At 33.5% G+C, this 7,294-nt stretch overlaps 1 pseudogene; it reads left to right on the plus strand.

Annotated features, from left to right (window-relative positions):
* Window positions 1,611-4,087, plus strand: LOC109346391 (annotated as a pseudogene).

Here is a 7,294-nt window from a genome sequence, read left to right on the forward strand (position 1 = left end):
TTTCTAATAGTTTCAACAAATAGACAGTAGCTGACCTCACTTCGCTTTTTATATTATACTTAATTTTGTCACATACCTTTAGCCTCATGCCCTCATTTGATGTGTTTCGTTTTGATGTCCATGTATTTTTCTTTTCTTCTAATCTTAAGACAATTCTCATGTTAATAACTAATGATTAGGTTATTAAAGTTTAGAGTAACATCACCATTGTATTATGAGGAAAAAATATATGCACAACATAAGTCTTATATACGATCACGATATTATTCAGTATTCAGTATTCATATATTATAATAACAATAATAGTGTACTCATTTAAAGGATAGTGAAGGGTGTTGTCATATATCCTTAAAACGGAGGGAAAATATCAAAGTTTATTACCTCTAAACACTTCATTACAAAAATAATAACCTTTTGCAACATTGATGGACCTCCTAATTATCCAAAAGAAAGTAATTTATAAGACAGTAATTATCCAAAATTAGAGGAAATTATTTTATTAGAAAAAACTGATATGAAAGGAACATCTCTAGAAATTGCAGATCGGTGGATCGTAAACTATTATTATTAGCATAGATATTCTTTTGCCACTTGGATCATATATTAATTGAGACACCATAAAATGAAGAAAAAAATGTGTCTATACTGATGTGTATGAATTTTATATAGTGCATCATCTATTATTCATATTTAAATATTATCAACTCTTCAAAAAATAATACAAATAAGTAATTTAATAAGTATATAAATATTTAGATTAATAATATATACGAAAGAAGACGGTGTACTAATTTGTTAGCTACACATTACAATTTGTCGATTTCGATAGATTTGATGATTATACAGTGCAGAAGATTCCTTTTGACATGTGGTAATCGATCAAAATATGAAATATGTACGTATCTTAAAATTGTTGTTACTTTCGTTTTCATACTGAAGAAAATAAAACGTATGTGGACCAACAAAATTCTCAGCAACCAATTATGCACCACATATATCTCTTTCACTCCACCCACTTAGCAGGTTATATATTTTGTATTGTTGTTGTCATTATTACTAGTTATTTGTTGACCATTTTAACTTTTTTATGCTTATAACAACTCAAAATTTAGTTGAATACATGAATTTTCTCCACTTATAAGTAACTTATATGCCAAATTAATGATATTGTAGCATGATATTGGATTTATTTAAAATTAATATTTGCATATCTTTAATAAATAAATATTTTATTACGTTTGCTAATATTCAATTTGATATTTTGATAGATTATGAATTTTATAAATTAGTAAAATTATATAAGAAAATGTCTGCATCAATTCTTTTATACAATGTATAAGATAAGAATTAAATAATATTGTATTATGCTTTTTGGGTACTAATTTTATTATGATTTTGTTGGGTACATATAAATATGCATTAACTTTATTACCTTTCAATTTCAAATATAAATAATTTAGATATATACAACTTTACTGTTACCGATGAATAAGTTATTTCCGCATTTGAATTTATCACTTCCGAACATAAGATAAACAATTTTATCCTTTCATTAAACACCTAGTTGTACAAGTGTATTTTGCCTCTGTGAGTTGATTTTAATCTAAGATTTTGCAATTTTTCTGCTTTGGTTTATTAACCATGGTACCTTCTATACCAACCATCTTCATAGCTTTATCCATAACTATATTATCACTAGCACCATCTTCATAGCTCTGAATTATTGAAATTTATTTTATCTTCTTGCTTATAAGTTTCAATGGATTTCTTACACTGTTTCTTCTGCATATTTTGGATAATCAATTTTCTAGCCTCCATAAATCAATACCATGTTGCAGTTTGTTCAGCTAGTGATTTTCCAAATCCAATTAATGTGACAAAGCACTTTTCCTTCCCTGATTTCAGCTTCACCAATAACCCAAGACTTGTACATGATGTGAAGCTCCTAGGCAGTGCCAAGTTCTCAAATGAAAAGGGTGCTCTTCAAATTCCAAATGAATCACAAGACACTGATATAAGACACCAAGCAGGTAGAGGAATCTATTCCTTCCCAATCCGTTTACTAGATCCAAGTACAAAGACTCCAGCTTCTTTTGAAACCACTTTTTCTTTCCATTTCAACAATTCCACTATAAATCAAACTGATTATGATGGTGGTAGTAGTGGCCTAACTTTCATCATAGTCCCTGATGAGTTCACTGTGGGAAGGTCAGGGCCTTGGCTTGGAATGCTAAATGATGCTTGTGAGAATGATTACAAGGCAGTGGCAATAGAGTTCGACACTCGAATGAACCCAGAATTCGGAGATCCAAATGACAACCATGTTGGCATCAATTTAGGTACCATAGTATCTACTAAAACTATCAATGTTTCTGGTGTTGGAGTGTCCCTTAAGGATGGTTTTGTTCACCATGCATGGATCACCTATGATGGTCCTAATAAAAGATTGGACATTCGTTTAGGACTACCAAACCAGGAAGTTTATCCTTCTAAGCCTATCTTTTCAGAATCAATAGATCTCTTTCCATATCTCAATGAGTACATGTTTGTAGGGTTCTCAGCTTCTACAGGTAACCATACTCAAATCTACAACATACTCTCTTGGAACTTCACTTCCACCAGCCAAGCTTTTCTTAGCTTCCCTTCGTCCGAAACATGCCAGGGTAAGGTCTTACTTCAGAATAGCAGAATAGAAGAAGAACCTGCCAAAAAGTCTAGTAAGGATAAAACTCCAGAGTTTTTTGATTTTTGTGGCTGTGGTGGCACTGGTTCTGGCTGTTCTCATTGGTTTTTACTTTATCAATAAGTATAGAAGAAATGCAGCCAAATCAAAGAATTCATTGGAAGTAGAAATTCGCCGGCCTAGACCTCCAAACAAACCGCGCCGCTTCTCATTCTCCGAATTTTCCTCAGCAACTAGATCATTCAGTGAGATAGAGTTGCTTGGTGGTGATTCTAGAGGAGAGTACTATAGGGGAAAGCTTTCAAATGGAAGCAATGTAGCAGTGAAAAGATTCTCAGCTCAGTTTCTCAACACACATGGATCAGATAGGAAACGTTTGTTGAAGGAAATCAAAACCATTTGCCAAGCTCGCCACCCGAATTTGCTTCCTGTCAAAGGCTGGTGCCAAGATAACAATGAAGTCATGGTGGCCTATGAATTTGTCCACAATGGCAGCCTAGATAAATGGCTATTTGGTGCTGGTGTTCTTCCATGGACGCGACGTTTCAAGGTTATCAAAGATGTAGCCGATGGATTGAACTTCCTTCACACAAAGCAACTAGCCCACAAGAACTTAAAATGTAGCAGTGTGTTTCTAGATGTTAGTTTTAGAGCTGTTTTGGGTGATTTTGGGTTTGTGCTATTAGGGGCAGAATCAAAACAGTTTGAGTCATTAGTGTGTCATGGTGCTGATGTGTTTGAATTCGGTGTCCTTGTTCTAGAAGTAATAGCTGGAAGGAGAAGGGTGGAAGGGGAGATAGAAGAGTTAAAAGCAGAAGAGAAGAACTTATTGGATTTTGCTTGGAACTTGCATGAGACTAATGACAAAGTGAAGTTGGTGGATAGAAGGATGGGAGCATTGATCAACTTGGATCAGGCGAATCGTGTTCTTGAAATTGGATTGCTTTGCACTTTGAATGAGAACAAAGGGAGGCCTTCTATGGAGGAAGTGGTGGAGTTTCTTCTTAACATGGATAAGCCTATTCCTAAGCTTTCAGCAACTCGCCCTGTTGCTTTGTTCCCCTATAACAGCGCCAACACTGGACTCTGCAATACATACTCTTGTACTTTTAAGTGAGGCCATGGTGTTAATGGAAGATTATGTGGGGTGATTTATGAATAAAGAGGGAAGGATCATTCTTATGCTTGCAAGTTGCATCAATATATTGATTTTCAGAATGCAGCAAATGTTTATAGTGTGTATGTAATAAAACTAGATAAACATATATAGTGTATTGGATTAGTCTGTCTTGGGGGTAAGGATAGTTTTGTGAATATGGATTGTTTGTGACTCTATTTAGAGTCTTCTTGCTATGGTTGTTATTGGTGAAACAGGAAAAATGGATTTAAGTATCTTTTCTTTAATTGGAGAAAATGGCCAAATCAGAATTCCACAACTAGGGAGAAAGATATGCACATGAGTCAATTCTTCAATTTCCTAGAAGTATAACAATAAGAAGGCTAACATTATATAAAGCAGGGCTCAATTTTGTCCATCTCACTGCATTTTCTTATACAACTTAAAAATGGTTTGTTGTACCAGAAGGTAGGTAATAAAAGATCGTTTAATATCACTTTAGTATATTGTAATTATTACTGATATTATATTTGGTGGGATAAATAGTTAGGTAAAAGTGTAAAACCCTCTTTTAACACTGTTCCATCAAACAACACTTCATCACCACCATGCTCTCTGAACTTCCAACACCGGCAACAACAACATCCTCTTCCACTCCAATAATCAGGAAGAGAAGGCACTTGTGATTCACCGTTTCGGGAAATATGCAAATATTCTTCCTTATGGAATCCATTTCTTGACGCCTAGTTGTTAATATTTGCCTATAACGGAGATAATAAACGGATTTAAAATTCTCATTGATGAAGACCAAATCTTCCAGCTTCTGACTATTGTTGCAGGAGTCCGTTAATGTGGCTGCAAAAAGTTGGGTCTCTTCAATATGAAATAAGTTTTGGGGTTGGCTATCTCTGAAAGAGTTTCTTTTAATTCTCCATTGACAGTTTTCTGTAAAATTTCTTACAGTGGTTTCCTTCTGCAGGGGATATATCTCCTCATCGTGGAGTGAGGGCAGCTATGGAGATGCAAGCAGAAGCTGGAAGGAAAAAGAGAGCTCAAATTCTTGAGTCTGAAGGTAATCAATCTGGTTTTTCAATTGTATGCGTTCAGTGATATTTTACATTACTCATCATCCTGAAATTAGTTCTATATGTAGTATATACATCATCCATCTCTGCTTGTATATGAATTGGCCCTGACAATATTTAGTATTAAACAGAACAGGCCTACATAAACATTGCTGATGGAAAGAAGAGTTCAGTGGTATTACCATCAGAACCTGCAAACAGACATATTAATTCTTTAATATGGCTCTGCTGTGCTAACCCTTTATATGACCTTCAACTTTAACATTTTATATTCTGTATTAACTATTCATAACATAGATTAAAATAATTTCTGCAAAGATTAGAGGATGATGAATTAGGGGTTGAGGTCTTTGTTGAGTAGCTGTTGTGTGATTTGTAACTTCTTCCATTAATGTTGTGCTTCTATATTGACATGCTCTCTCATCTATTTCCTCCATCTATCAATTGATCTTGAAAGACAACAGCTTGGATGTTCCATTACTGTAATATACAAAGTCTAAAACCTAGATTCTTAAAATGACTAAAAGTCAAGAGTTTGATTCTTAAAAACAATGTTGATTAGAAAGACACTAATGCACCCAAAATGAATTAGTTTGTTTCAGGAGAAAAGTTTTGGTATAAACAAAAAAAAATTATTTACGTGCTATACCTTCATTTCAATTAAACAGCTCAACTTGTCCTCAATATCTGTTATTTTCGCCGCCTTTCCTCACAAGGATAGTCTTACGTCAATCTAAGTTACAAAAAGAACTACACTATATATATCTCTTTTGCCTACAACATTCTGAGGGTTTTTTAGAGTTGGGTTTTGTTTGGAGATTTTTTAATTTTAAATCAAATGATTGATAAAAATTTATAAATAAATAAGAAATAGACTGATAAATTATTATAAAATACACACTATTATTTCTTATTTATGTATTTTCTTCCAATTTCCATAAAAAAGAAATATGTTTTTCTACCATTATTTAAAGCAAGGGTTCAAAATAGAATGTGAACTATATCCTTTTGTTATATAGTCTATTAGATGATTATCGTAAAATGGAATGTGAACTAAAATTACATGTCCATTGAAATAAAGGTTTCAAAGTGTCTTTCATAGGATTTTGAAGATGATTTGTTTCGTGATGAGCAAATAAAGTGATTCAGAAGAGTTTGACATAAAGCAAAACAAAATTTGGTTGGAATCTGCAGCAATAAACTAATGAATAGAGCCAAAGCATAGCATCATTCGATTTGTGTTTATGGCAGACAAGAGCATGTACATAATGAACCTTGGCAAAAAATGACAACAAAGACAAAGTCATTGAAGATAGTCCACGATGTTAAGCCCACCTGCATAATTGAAGGGATTAAGACTATGTAATTGCATCTAACATGTCTTTTTCTATACACATGAAGCTGACATGCCACATTTCCGTGATGACATGAATTTGTAGCTAATTTGTTACGAGAATATCATATATTCACAAAGCTTTCATTTAATCCATGTGAAAGGAGCTTAGATAACTTAAACATGAGGTTTTGTGTTAGATCCATGAACTCTTTTACATGAAAAAACACTATTGGAAGGGGCAAGGGTCCCTATTTAGGCATATGACCATACCCCAAAAAATCAGAAAGGACACTGTAGGATTAAAAAAAACTATTCCTAATTTAGGAGTGGGGTCGTTTAGCCTTCTTCATTAGTGAGCTAAGTGAATATCATAAGTGAGTTTGACACTATATCTTGACCCAAAACCTCAAGGCATTAGGTTTATGAGTCATTTCAGTTATATGTTGTTCAACTTGCTTTACTTTCTTCAATATGAGACTTTATTTGTCATGACAAAAACTTGTATCTTTTACTATAGATCTAAGGAGTTAAAGTGAAAAGTAATAGGAAGAATTGAGTCCAAGCTCAAAAGTCGAAACAAAAACAAGTCTCATTATCGAATCAGGTAGACTACAAAGAGTCTAATAATTTACAATGAACTTGTAAATGTAAAATTTTAAGACCAAACAAAGGTGAACTTTTACACATTTTGACAAGCCTTTTCTCTCATGATTGAAAGCGGCAACTCTATATCATATTCTAGGTACTACTACCAATGGTAAACTTCAGAAAATTTGGGGAACCCAAACTAAATACAAGAGTCCATATTATAGATAATAGATAGAGATTAAATTTCACCTAGAATTATAGCTGCTGGAAATTAGCAATTGAACACAATCTGTTGGAAAGAAGCTTAATGAAGCACTCACTGGTGGCCAAATTTTTAATGCTCCAAACATTTGATCTTTTCAAGATTGCTATTCATGCGATTAATATCCGTGGGTGAGAGTCGATCACCAACCATAAGTTTGAACTGCTCAAACTTCGATTCCTCACACCTCAAGGCGGCAATTTTACAAGCCTTTATACTTCCT

The sequence above is a fragment of the Lupinus angustifolius genome, chromosome LG01 (genome assembly GCF_001865875.1).
Source record: "Lupinus angustifolius cultivar Tanjil chromosome LG01, LupAngTanjil_v1.0, whole genome shotgun sequence".
Classification (NCBI taxonomy): domain Eukaryota; kingdom Viridiplantae; phylum Streptophyta; class Magnoliopsida; order Fabales; family Fabaceae; genus Lupinus; species Lupinus angustifolius.